The 12,366-nt window shown below is 44.5% G+C and overlaps 1 protein-coding gene across 9 annotated transcripts in view; it reads right to left on the bottom strand.

Moving 5' to 3' along the window:
• The window catches only part of AFF3 (AF4/FMR2 family member 3), a 594,726-nt gene extending 583,774 nt beyond the window's left edge, over positions 1-10,952 (bottom strand). For 8 of the 9 annotated variants that reach the window (XM_021088183.1, XM_021088185.1, XM_021088184.1 and 5 more), the window contains exon 1: positions 10,775-10,952. The gene's annotated coding sequence lies outside the window, so the exon portion shown is untranslated. The remainder of the gene's footprint in view (positions 1-10,774) is intronic. The other variant, XM_021088190.1, reaches the window with a different exon arrangement.

Below are 12,366 nucleotides of genomic sequence, written 5' to 3'. Positions count from 1 at the left end.
CACTTCCAATAGCTCACTCTCCCTTTTTTTTCTTTCATTTTTACAGCCACACCTGTGGCAAATGGACGTTCCCAGGCAAGCGGTCAAATCGAAGCCGCAGCTGCAGCAACACCAGATCTGAGCCACATCTGTGACTTATGACGGATCCTTAACCCACTGAGCGAGGCCAGGGATTGAACCCGCATCCTCTTGGATACTACAAGTCAGGTTCTTCACCTGCTGAGCCACAACAGGAACTCCCCAGCAGCATACACGTTATTGCTAAACAAAGATTGTTGAGCATCTCCTAAAGTACAAGAACATAACTGCAGATCAGACAATGACAAAGACTGAATAATAGACTCCTAATATCAATGACCAGAAATTCCACAACAATGTTTTCAGTCCAGAGTTTCTCAGCCCCCAGATTGCAAACACACTATTTAAAAAACTAAAAAGACTCAACAACCTAGTTCCCCAACAGCCCTGTTCCCTTAAGAAGGCAGCAGCCCACCACTACTGTGAAACTCAGGAAACTCAGGGCATAACTTCACAATATTGTTCACCAAACTGAGGAAGCAGCTTTTTAGTGGGTCACCAGGTGCTTTCTCGGCCCTTAAACTACTCAAATGAGTATGATACTTCAGGTTGGTATTATTGATATGATGTAAATGCAGTTTTCCCGGGAGAGGCTGCCTTTTAAAATAGATTTCTCAAGAATTAAAGAGACTCACACAGCACCTCCTCTTCATTATATCTATGAGTCAATGTGAAGCCTGTGAAGTGGTGTAACGCTTGCACCCCAGGTAATGAACAAGCGAGTGGATGGATAAATGGATAGATAGATGAATGGATGAATAGATGATTGATGAACAATGGGTGAATGAAGTAATGAATGAATATTTAAAAGTCCCATGGCACTAGGAGATAATAATATTAATAACATAATAAACGTTTCCACAGAAAAGAAACTCATGGACTTGGAGAAGACTTGAGGTTGCCAAGAGAGAGAGGGAGGGAGTGGGATGGACTGGGAGTCTGGGGTTAGTAGATGCAAACGATTGCTTTTGGAATGGATAAGCAATGAGATCCTGCTGTCTAGCACTGGGAACTCTATCTAGTCACTTATGATGGCGCATGATGGAGAATAATGTGAGAAAAAGAATGTATATATGGGAGTTCCCATCGTGGCGCAGTGGTTAAAGAATCCGACTAGGAACCATGAGGTTGCGGGTTCGGTCCTTGCCCTTGCTCAGTGGGTTAATGATCCGGCAGTGCCGTGAGCTGTGGTGTAGGTTGCAGACGCGGCTTGGATCCTGCGTTGCTGTGGCTCTGGCGTAGGCCAGAGGCTACAGCTCCGATTCGACCCCTAGCCTGGGAACCTCCATATGCCGTGGGAGCAGCCCAAGAAATAGCAAAAAAAAAAAAAAGACAAAAAAAAAAAAAAAAAGAAGAAGAATATATATATGGATGTGTGACTGGGTCACTTTGCTGTACTTAGAAAATTGACAGAACACTGTAAACCAACTATAACGGAAAAAATAAAAATAATTTAAACAAACAAACAATCAAAAACCTAATGGTTATTAAGCACTATTATATGCCAGACACTGTTCTAAGAAAGGTACATGTATTTGCTCATGGAACCCACCAGGCTTCCCCTTTTACAGAACTGACTAGCTTGCTTGCCACCACATGGTGGAATTTTTCTTCCAAAATGCTTATTAGGCATTTATATATTTTTTTCTTTTCTGAATTGATTTGACAGGGCTCTTTATAAATTAAGGAGAGTATCTGCTCATTACATATTGAAGTATTTTTCCAAGTTTGCTGTTCTTCTTTTCATTCCTAGTATGGTGTTTTTGACAGAGTTAAATCTATTTTGATTTATACTTCATTTATTCAGTATCGGGCTTACAAAAGCCTTTGTCATCCAAGATGAACTAATCTTCACCTGAATTTTTCTCCATTAATGTTCCAGCTTTATTTTAATACATTAAAATCTTTCTAGAACTTACTTTGGTTTAATGTCTCAGGTACGCATCTAATCTCACTCTCCTCACCACCACCCTCAACATTTCGGCAGAGTCCTAATACCATTTAATGAAACATTGCTTGTCCAATCATTCACTTATTCAGAAACTATTAATCCAAAACTTGCAATGAAACAGACATTTTTCTAGGTCCTGTTCATACATTACATTCTAACGGGAAGAGCAGATAATGGCAATTAAGCATGTGATTCATTCCGTAGTGCCAAATATGAGGGACAACCAGGGTCTGGAATGGCTTCCTTGGTCAAGGAAGGTCTCTCCGAAACGTGACATTTGGGTAGAGACCTGAAGGAGGTGAGAGGTACCTGTGCACCCAGGGAAGGGCGCACTTGGCAGAGGAGGCTGCAAGGACTGGACCACGATGAAGCGGGATTATGTTCAGTGGATTCAGATAATGACAAAGAGTCCCCTCTCGCTGAAGCAGAACCAGACATTAGAAGAAAGCGTTCTAGAAGTCGAGGGATGGTGGGAGTCGGATCATGTAGGACCTGCTAGGTCATGGTAAGGGCTTTGGATTTTGGTAATGACTGAGTGAGGCGATTGCATTTCCCAAAGACGGCCACAGCAGCATCCCTGGGCACTTCCGCATCATAGCCTAGCCCCGCCCCCATCAGGACAGCCTTTCTCTCAACCTCATGGACTCTGGGTGGGCCGGCCCACTGCTTTCGCCAACAAAAATGTTGCAGCCCCTGGCTGATGTGGCAGCTTCCTCCACTAGCCCCTTAGGGACAGTCTCAGCGGGAAAAGTGCACCCACCCCAAGACCAGCATTCTGTCCAAGCCATGGGGAGAGCCTGGAAGATGAGGGGCCACAAGGGACCAGCTGGTGAGTGAAGAAGCCGTCTTGAAAAGGGGTCCTCCAGCCCAGCCAACACCAAACTGCCCAAACTCCTGACCCACAGGAACTGGAGCAAAAGTGAAAGGTTAAGCCACCGTGTTTGGGGGTACCTGGTTATGCAGCAGCGATAGATAATGGGAATGGTGAGGTCAGGGGTCCATGGGAGGGTTTTGACCAATTGTATGATTTGATTGAAGATTGACAAGCATTCCTCTGGGTCTGTGCTGAGAAGAGGATGCCGGAGGGAGCATGTGGGAAGGAAATTCTGGATCTGTTTCAAAGAACACATGGATGGTACCTGCCAATGGATTGGCTTTGGGTTGTGAAAGAGAAGTGAGGGTGGCTTTTAGGGGCTGGCCTGACCCCAGAAGCATGGAGGGGGCTTTTTGCCAATGTGGTAACAGCAAAAGGATCCCACTTGGGATTCAAGGGATCTGAAATTCTATTTTGGATGTGCTCAGACTGTGAGGCTAAAGGCACCCTCGAGTGGGGCTTTTTGCCAATGTGGTAACAGCAAAAGGATCCCACTTGGGATTCAAGGGATCTGAAATTCTATTTTGGATGTGCTCAGACTGTGAGGCTAAAGGCACCCTGCTGAGTGGTGCTGGAGTGTTGAGTCCAAAGAGAGGTCATGGCTGGGAGAAGGCCTTTTCAATGGTCCCATGGGACCAGATCCCCTGGGGCATGAACATAGACAGAGCAGAGGGGCTGGAGGACTGAGCCCTGGGCACGCCAGCATCCAGATGCAGGGAAGAGATGAATTGGAGAAGGAGCCAGAAAAGGAGACCAAGGAGGGTTGGCCAGTGAGATGGGATGAGAATGATGAGAATTGTACAGCTGTAAATGTAATAAATTCATCAAGTAATAAAAGAAAGAAAGAAAGAAGGAAGGAAGAACTCTGTCAAAGCAGGAGCATTCTCAATCTGACTGTCCTCGCTCTTGATATTACTGATCGAAAAGGTGCTTTTATCCCACGCTGCCTTTGCATGTATGTGAGAGTGTTTGCGAGTGTACTTTCTCCTCTCTCCCACGGATCTGTTCATCCATCTGGAACCATGTGACCACTGAAACTTTTGTACCTGTCCCCCGGCTTTTCTTGTTTTCTTTAAAAATATCCTTGTTATTATCATCTAAGATTTGTTAGAATTTCAGATTGGAGTTTAACCAAGATCCCTCCCCACAACACATCAGAAATTTTATTCTATATACATTTTGCATGTGGGTTAGGTTGGTAACAGTTCATGTTGCATCTTCTTTTCTAGTTTCCACAGGCTGCGTGTTTCCATTTTATATGTTTTACATCCTCATGCAGATTTTTTTTTCATGTAGGTCTCGTGTTGTTTTCTCTTAAGTTCTTTTTTTTTTTTTTTTTTTTTTTTTTTGTCTTTTTAGGGCTGTATCTACGGCATATGGAGGTCCTCAGACTAGGAGTTGAATCGGAGCTACAGATACTGGCCTACACCACAGCCACAGCAATGCCAGATCCGAGCAGTGTCTGAGACCTACGTCAGAGCTCAGGGCAGCGCCGGATCCTTAACCCACTGAGCGAGGCCAGGAATCGAACCCATGTCCTCATGGATAGTAGTTGGATTTGTTTTCACTGAGCCATGACGGGAACTCCTCTAAGTTCTTTTCTAGGGATTTACATTGCAGTGGCTTTGTAAATTCTGTCCCTTCTTACTGGCTATTTTTGCCATATGAAATCTATTCATTTTTGTAGAAAGAATTCCCCTATTATTTCTCAGGGTTTGACAGGTGATGCAAACAGATTTCAACACCTTTGTTACTATCATGGGCAAGAGGCCTCATAGCTTTGGAATCACAGAGCCAATGTATAGGATTGTCCCCATCTCTGCCGATAAAGTCATCCCAAGTTTGGAGAGTGCGATATAATGTGAATTTCAAAGTGTTTCCCAAAGAACTCCATGATTTCCAGGTGCTCTGTAAATGACTGTACCCACGCATCGCAAACCATCTCAGGGAGTCACCATCTCAGATCTTTTTCCCTTTGATAACCCAGGAGTCAGACCATATGTCCTTTGATCTCTGCTTCAAAAAGTATTGTCACAGTATTTAGAAACAGGGACGGCCCAGGCAAAGTTATAACATATGAGATGATTTTCTTTGGAACCCCTAACTCTCCTCTCAGAATTCTTCCTGGTTATATGTGGCTGGATCACACACACACACACACACACACACACACACTCACACACAGAGTCGTGGCCTGGAAGAAAACAATTTCATTCAAATAATACCACATGCTATGCTTCTGGGCAGCCTGGACTCTGGGACTAAGGCTGGTGGGAGTGGAAAGTTTCACAGCTGTGTGTCTGGGCCCCACATCTAACTCTATGCAGTTGGCCAGCGTACAGGTGACCTCCACAGAGGTCCCATGACCCCTTGGAGCTTCTGTTCTTTGTATGTAAAAGGAGTGTGTCATAGCTACACTGCAGGGCTATTGTGGGAACTCAGAAATTGACTATAAAATGCTCGACCCAAGGAGAAGCTGGAGAAATAGTACCTATGACTTTGATTTACAAGGAGGTTCCGTACTGCTGCTCAAGTCCTTAAGAAAATTCCGCAGTCTCATTCTCCACCTGAGCGACCGGAAGGAGAAGGCAGGAAAGCAGCAGGGGCTCAGCTTCCTGATCCTCCCTTTTGTAAAACTCTCTTTACAGATAAGACACGAAAGGCCGGTCTCTCCCATTGAGAAGAGAACCAGCCAGCCTCCGCTCAGAGACTGCTGTCTGCTAACCACAGAAGGCATTTGTCCCTTTTTGCTGTCCCCTGTCACCCTTCCTTTACCACTCCAGCATTCCTTTGGGTGGGGCCTCCCTGTGCATGGCTTGAAGTCAACATGGATGGACTTGACCTTTCCCTGGGGACAGGCATGTGAGCTAAACGCAGCTCATCACCTGCTCCCTTTTTACAGGGATTCTGTATTTGATATTATCTTATTTTTTGGCTGCACCCATGTCATACAGAAATTCCAGGCCAGGGATCAAACCCATGCCACAGCAATCGCTAGGCCACCAGCGAACTCCAACCCAGTATTTTACATAAGTGATGTCCCAATGTGGGAGCAGTTGAGGTCTTATCTGTTACAGTGGTACCACATTGCATGGCCTGGACTATGCCCACATCTCTATGGTTGTGGTTTTTAATGGTGTTCTTACTGGGTCTGGCTGCCTGGCCTTCAGATCCCATCTCTTGATGGTAAGCTCCCCAAATTGTTCACAAAGATGGTCTTTTTGTTCAGCCCTGGGCAGTTCTGTTTCTCCCCCTTGCTGGGGGAGCACAGTCTGATATGGACAGATTCCCGGAGAAAACAGAAAAGGAGGCTTATCTTACTTTACAGGAATTCCCTCTTATGGTGGTCAACACCCGGGCTTGGCAGAAAGGAGAACTCTTGAAATACAGCCCTGAATGGGACATGGCCACCGAGCCAAAGTTTTGGATCATCACACTAGAGAGGACTGGGAATAAGTGGGCCTTTTTTTGTCATCAAAGGCGTCAACTGGATGGTGGGTGGAAGAGAGACAGCAAATGGCAACAGACATGACTAGACACAACGACTGACTCCGACGCATCCTCCTGTAGGCTTTTAGGAGAACTTGAAACGATGTCTTTTGGGGGATGGGAAGAGAGTACAGGCCCTACCTGCCCTTTATGGCTTATTACCCTCCGTCTCAGCATTGCTCCTTGGCCCTGAGAAAGCTGCCACCAAGCATCTTACTAGTTGTCCGACTTTCATCCTACTTAACATGTTCCGTGGTTTGCCCGCTGATGGTAGTCTAAGCAGAATCTAATTGGTAACATATTGTCAACTGAATTAAGTGCCATATGACAGAGATTTAAATCCTGGTAATTTTTCTGTAAAGAAAAAAAAAATCTGTCAACAGGCTACAGCAGAGGAAGAGCAATAAATCCAAGTGTCGTGTTTATTCATTATTGCAGGAGTCTAGTTGTCTTGTGTTCATTATAACTCCCCCATTTTTAGCACTAGTAAAAGCTCTAAAGAGAAATATCTGTGCAAGGTGCTTTTTAACAGGTTTCTATTTGTACACAAATACCTGCTTGCCTTTTCAATCATGAGAAAAATGGTGCCCTTTCATTTTCAAAGGAAAGTGTATCATGACTGTTTGCTAGATGAAGGATAATGGGTTTAGTCTTTTGAAAAACTATGTTTTAAAACATCGGGGATCACTAATAATCAAGAAAAGCAAATAGAAACCAAAATGAGGCAACACCATTGGCTTATAAGGTTTGCAAAAATTAAAAGAACTGGTAAAATGATTGCACTGAAGGATGTGTAGAAGAACAGTCATTGCCATTTGATTTGAAGGATTAAAAATGGAAATAAGTGGATTTCCATATATGAGCCTGTTTAAACAAATTATGGACTAGCAATACCAGAGAGTACAAAGTACTCACTTGAAAGCACATGTTAAATCCTACGTAATGAATCGACATCATTTGCACTTTTCCTTTTAACTTGTCTTTACTGACAGTCACTTTCAACATTTTTTCTTACTTGAATCAGAAATACATAATAGCTACAGAGTTACCAAATGATCCAGGAATCCCCACTCCTGGGCATACATACAAAAGACAAAAACTCTACCAAATACCCGCCAATGTCCACACCAGCACTATTCACAATAGCCAAGATATGGAAACAATTGAAATGTCCTTTGACAGATAAATGGATAAAGAAGATGTGGTATATATTTTTGTGTGTATACTACACACACACACACATAATATGTCCAGTGGAATATATATAGGCAATTCTGTCTGTATACACACATACACACAAAAACACACAATGGAATACTACTCAGCCATAAAAAGAATGAAATAGTGTCATTTGCAACAACTTGGATGGACCTAGAGATTATTATGCTAAGTGAAGTAAATTGGACAGAGAAAAACAAATATAGGATATAACCTATATATGAAATCTTTTAAAAAATGATACAAATGAACTTATTTACAAAATAAAAATAGACTCACAGACATAGAAAACAAGCTTATGGTTGACATAGTAAATAAGCTTCTGCTTACCACAGGGGAAAGGTAAAGGAGAGGGGATAAATTAGGAGTTTGGGATCAACAGATACAAACTACTGTGCATAAAGTAGATAAACAACAAGGACCTATTGCAGAGCATGGGGAGCTATACTCAATACATTGTAATAACCTATAATGGAAAAGAATCTGAAAAAAAATATGTGTGTGTGTGTGTATCACTTTGCTGTATCCTGAAACACTGTAACTCAGCTTTACATAACAGCATTTTGCAGATGTGGCCTCACTGGAATCTCATACAACCCTGTAAGCTATGTAGGGCAGATTATTTTACCGACTTTACAGACAAAGAAACCAAAGTGGGGAAGATAATGTGACTTATGGAAGGAGCACCCCAAGGCTCTCAAACCCAGAGGCAGGGTGCAAACCTCAAGAACTTCCTTCCCCTGCTCTGCAGAGCAGAATAGAGAGTCTGGAAATCAAAGACCAGCATCCAGTTCCCCACACCTTTAATTCCCAGTGTGACTTTCAACTTTTTTTCTTAATTTCCTGGCTTCCTCATCCATTCCATTCCATTACTACTCAGCTCACACAATAGAAATAGCATGGGGGGGGTGGCTAGCAGCAGAGCCTGGAGGTAGTCAGACCCTGGCAAAGCACGCTGAGGCTAGTTCCCAGATTTCTTCTAAAATAGGCAGCATTACACAAGGGATCTGAGCATCGATGAACCTGAGAAGGCACATAGTGTGCCAGCATGTGCTTTCCACTTGAGGGGCGCTTAAACACAGGGCACGTACACTTATTCAGATGTCACAGCTATGCATCTGCTTCTGGTTGCTGGGCACATGGACATACAGAATATGTAAGAGATCACAAGCTCGTGGAATCAGGCCTACTGGATTCCAGGGCTTGGTCCTTTCACCCAAGGCCGCTCGCAGGGAGGATCGCTCTGTTCCTTTCCAGTCCCCTGCTTAGGACACCTTCGCAGGGGAAAGGACTGCATGCTGGTGTTGTGGCTCTGACCTCTCATGTGTCTCCTCCTTTTCCCATCTACCTAGCCCCCTCCCTACCTTTAATCTTTTCCTCCTACCATTTCCCTCCAAGTCTGATGGCTTAATTGCACAAAAGGTGGTGACGACAATAACAATAGTAATGGCCACTAACACAGGGCTCATTCACTGTTCCAGTTCCCCAAACACCTGACTTCTATGAGCTCATCTACCCTTTATTTAAGAGGCAGAGACTGACTGTTATTGTACACATTTTACAGACCCCCGGACCTCCCTGATGCAAGTCTAGTGACTTGTCTGAAGCCACAGGAAGTGTAAAGAGTTGGGATTTGAACCCAGAGGTCTAGCCGAAGAGCAATGGATAGGTTTTCCATTATCTAAATGCGAAATAAATAAAAATATGCACAACATAACTGAACGCTAAGTGCAGGTTAAGAAGAGCAAGAAAACAGCAGCTGACAGACACAAAGCCAAAACCTTAGAATGTAGAGTGTTTGTGCTACTATTGCTCTAATAACCTCACTTTAGTGGGATGGGAAACCTTGATAGCCCTTAAAGGAGGGTGCTCTTCCTCCACTGTGAACCAAGAACCAAATACTTTGGGCAAAAGCAGAGACCACAAGTTGTTTATTTTTAAATCGATGGTTCAGTGTGCACACTCAAGACTCAAAGAATGAGCTTCCTGCTACCTCTCTGTTGACGTGGGTGTGACCTAACATTTGGCCTTCAGCTAATTCTTGCGGCACTATCTGGTCCCAGACTACCTGAACAGTTCCATCGTATGGAATTTTCACCCCTTTGAATAAAAGGGATTATAAAATGCATATCCAAACAGGATTGGATTTTTAAATTTTTAAGACTCAAATCACAAGGAACTCCTATTTTAGGACAAAAAAAATTGTTCTAAACTTTGTCACACCATTAGCTCTCTAGTCTCAAAAATTTGGTTGCTATTGCTATTTTGTATTGTTTATGCACATTCATGTGTCTACGTGTGTGTGTACCTATAATGCGGCATGTATCTGTGCATATGATGTGCGTACATATATACACATTCATACACACATAGTATGCTGGCCAAGGAATACCAACAGTGCTGTCCACCCTTGACCATGAGGACCCCATGCATTCTGGGCTATTTGTACAGGATTGGTGCTGGCCTCAGGGTGAGCCCTGACTACCCTCCCCGTCCTGTGACCAGACCTCTGAGATCACTCACTGGGGCCAGGCACTGGGGTCCAGCCTGTGACCATGTCACATGCTCTTTATTTGAGGTGTAGCTAATGGCCCAAATGGGGTTCAGACGCTCTCTTCCTGAGGTCCACAGCCCAGCCCCCATGCCAAATGTGTGTCTGCATATTCAGACCCAGGTTGTGCTTTTTTTTTTCTTGCTTTTTGGGGCTGCACCTGCGGCATATGGAAGTTCCCAGGCTAGGGGTCCAAATGGAGTTGCAGCGGCTGTCCTACACCAAAGCCACAGCAACAGCAATGCAGGAGCCGAGCCACATCTGCAACCTACACCACAGCTCATGGCAACGGTGGATACTTAACCCACTAAGTGAAGGCAGGGATCAAATCCACATCCCCATGGATCTTAGTTGGGTTCATTACCGCTGAGCCACAACAGGAACTCCCATTTGTGCATTCTTTTCATGTCACCCCCATGTGATCCTGTGACCTTTCTGGGCCACATTCCAAGTCTCCCTCTACCAGAGGGAGGCTGGATTCTCTCTGTGGGGCAGACTGGGCCACGCTCCCCTGAATCAGCCCCTGAAGGGTACAAAGGAAGGGTCGCTTCTCTTCTACTCAAGGCAACCAGGGTTGGGGTGAGGGGGCAGACGCTCTTTAGCTTGATCTTACCTCTCAACTCATGCGCTCCTTTTCTTTCACTCTCAAGTTGTTCAATGTCTTTCTTCTGAGGCTGAGGGCTCAGCTCCCTTCTCCCTGGCAAGCTTTCCGTACAAACAGGAAGAGTGTGTGTGGTCACCACTGAAGTGTGCAGGTGTTGATAGAGGATGTGAAAGTGTGGAGGCGAGTGACTGAGCCAGCCAATGGCGTGTCCCCGCCAGGCACCCAGCCGGCTGCCTGTCACCCACAGTGCAGCAAGGTCTACCAGAAGGCTGGAGGCAGCAGCCTGAGCCGTGCTCCAGAGACCACCTGACACAAACCAGACAAGTGTGGTCATGGTGGCCAAGGGAGGAGCTCTCTGTTGCTCTGCTCCTCTAACTTTATGCAAACACTCAGGAACATTAAAAAAATATATATTATTATAGTTGATTTACAATGTTCTGTCAATTTCTGCTACACAGCAAAGTGTCCCGGTCATATATCTGTACAAACTCTTCCTCTCGCATTATCTTCCATCATGGTCTGTCCCAAGAGACCAGACGTAGTTCCCTGTAGGACCTCAATGCTTATCCATTCTAAACATAATAGTTTGCATCTACTAACCCCAAACTCCCTGTCCATCCCACTCCCTCCCCCTTGGCAGCCACAAGTCTGCTCTCCATGTCTGTGAGACATCTTCTGTTCATCTGTGCCATATTTTAGATTCTACAAGTGATCTCATATGATACTTGTCTTTCTCTTTCTGCCTTAACTCAGTATGAGAATCTCTAGTTCCATCCATGTTGCTGCAAATGGCATTATTTTGTTCTTTTTTATGGCTGAGTAGTATCCCGCTATGTATATGTACCACATCTTCATTTTTAATTTTTTTTTTTTTTGCCTTTTTAGGGCCATACCCACAGCATATGGAAGTTCCTAGGCTAGGGATCTAATCAAGCTGCAGCTGCTGGCCTACACTACAATCATAGCAACGCCAGATCCAAGCCACATCTAAGACCTACACCACAGCTCATGGCAATGCCAGATCTTTAACCCACTGAGTGAAGCCATGGATTAACCTGTGTTTTCATGGATGCTAGTCAGATTCGTTTCCACTGAGCCACGATGGGAACTCCTGTACCACACCTCTTAAAGCCATTCGTCTGTCGGTGTACATTTAGGTTGTTTCCTTGTCTTGGCTATTGTGAATAGTGCTGCAATGAACACAGAGGTGCATGTATCCTTTTGAATAAGTTTTGTCTAGATCTACATCCAGGAGTGGGATTGCTGGATCATATAGTAGTTCCATATTTAGTTTACTGCGAACCTCTGTATTGTATTCCATAGTGGTTGTACCAATTTACCTTCCCACCAACAGTGGATGAGGGTGAGAATCCCAGAAACATTGTTGAATGTTCTTATCATTAGGCATGTGGACTTAGATGGGCTAGTTGTCTAGAATGCTGCTGGTTTCCCCAAACTGCCCAGACATCCAAGAGATCAGAACCAAAAGCTGCATCCTGCCTCTGAGCTATAGTAAGCCTTCCAGAACTTTCTGGGGCAAAGATGCACTGGGAGAGGAGAAAGAGCACCAGATGAGCAGTCAGACCACACCAGGCTGCTCT

This window comes from Sus scrofa, chromosome 3 (genome assembly GCF_000003025.6).
Source record: "Sus scrofa isolate TJ Tabasco breed Duroc chromosome 3, Sscrofa11.1, whole genome shotgun sequence".
NCBI lineage: Eukaryota > Metazoa > Chordata > Mammalia > Artiodactyla > Suidae > Sus > Sus scrofa.
Note: the sequence above shows the minus strand (reverse complement) of the source record. Positions and strands in the feature narration are given on the sequence as shown.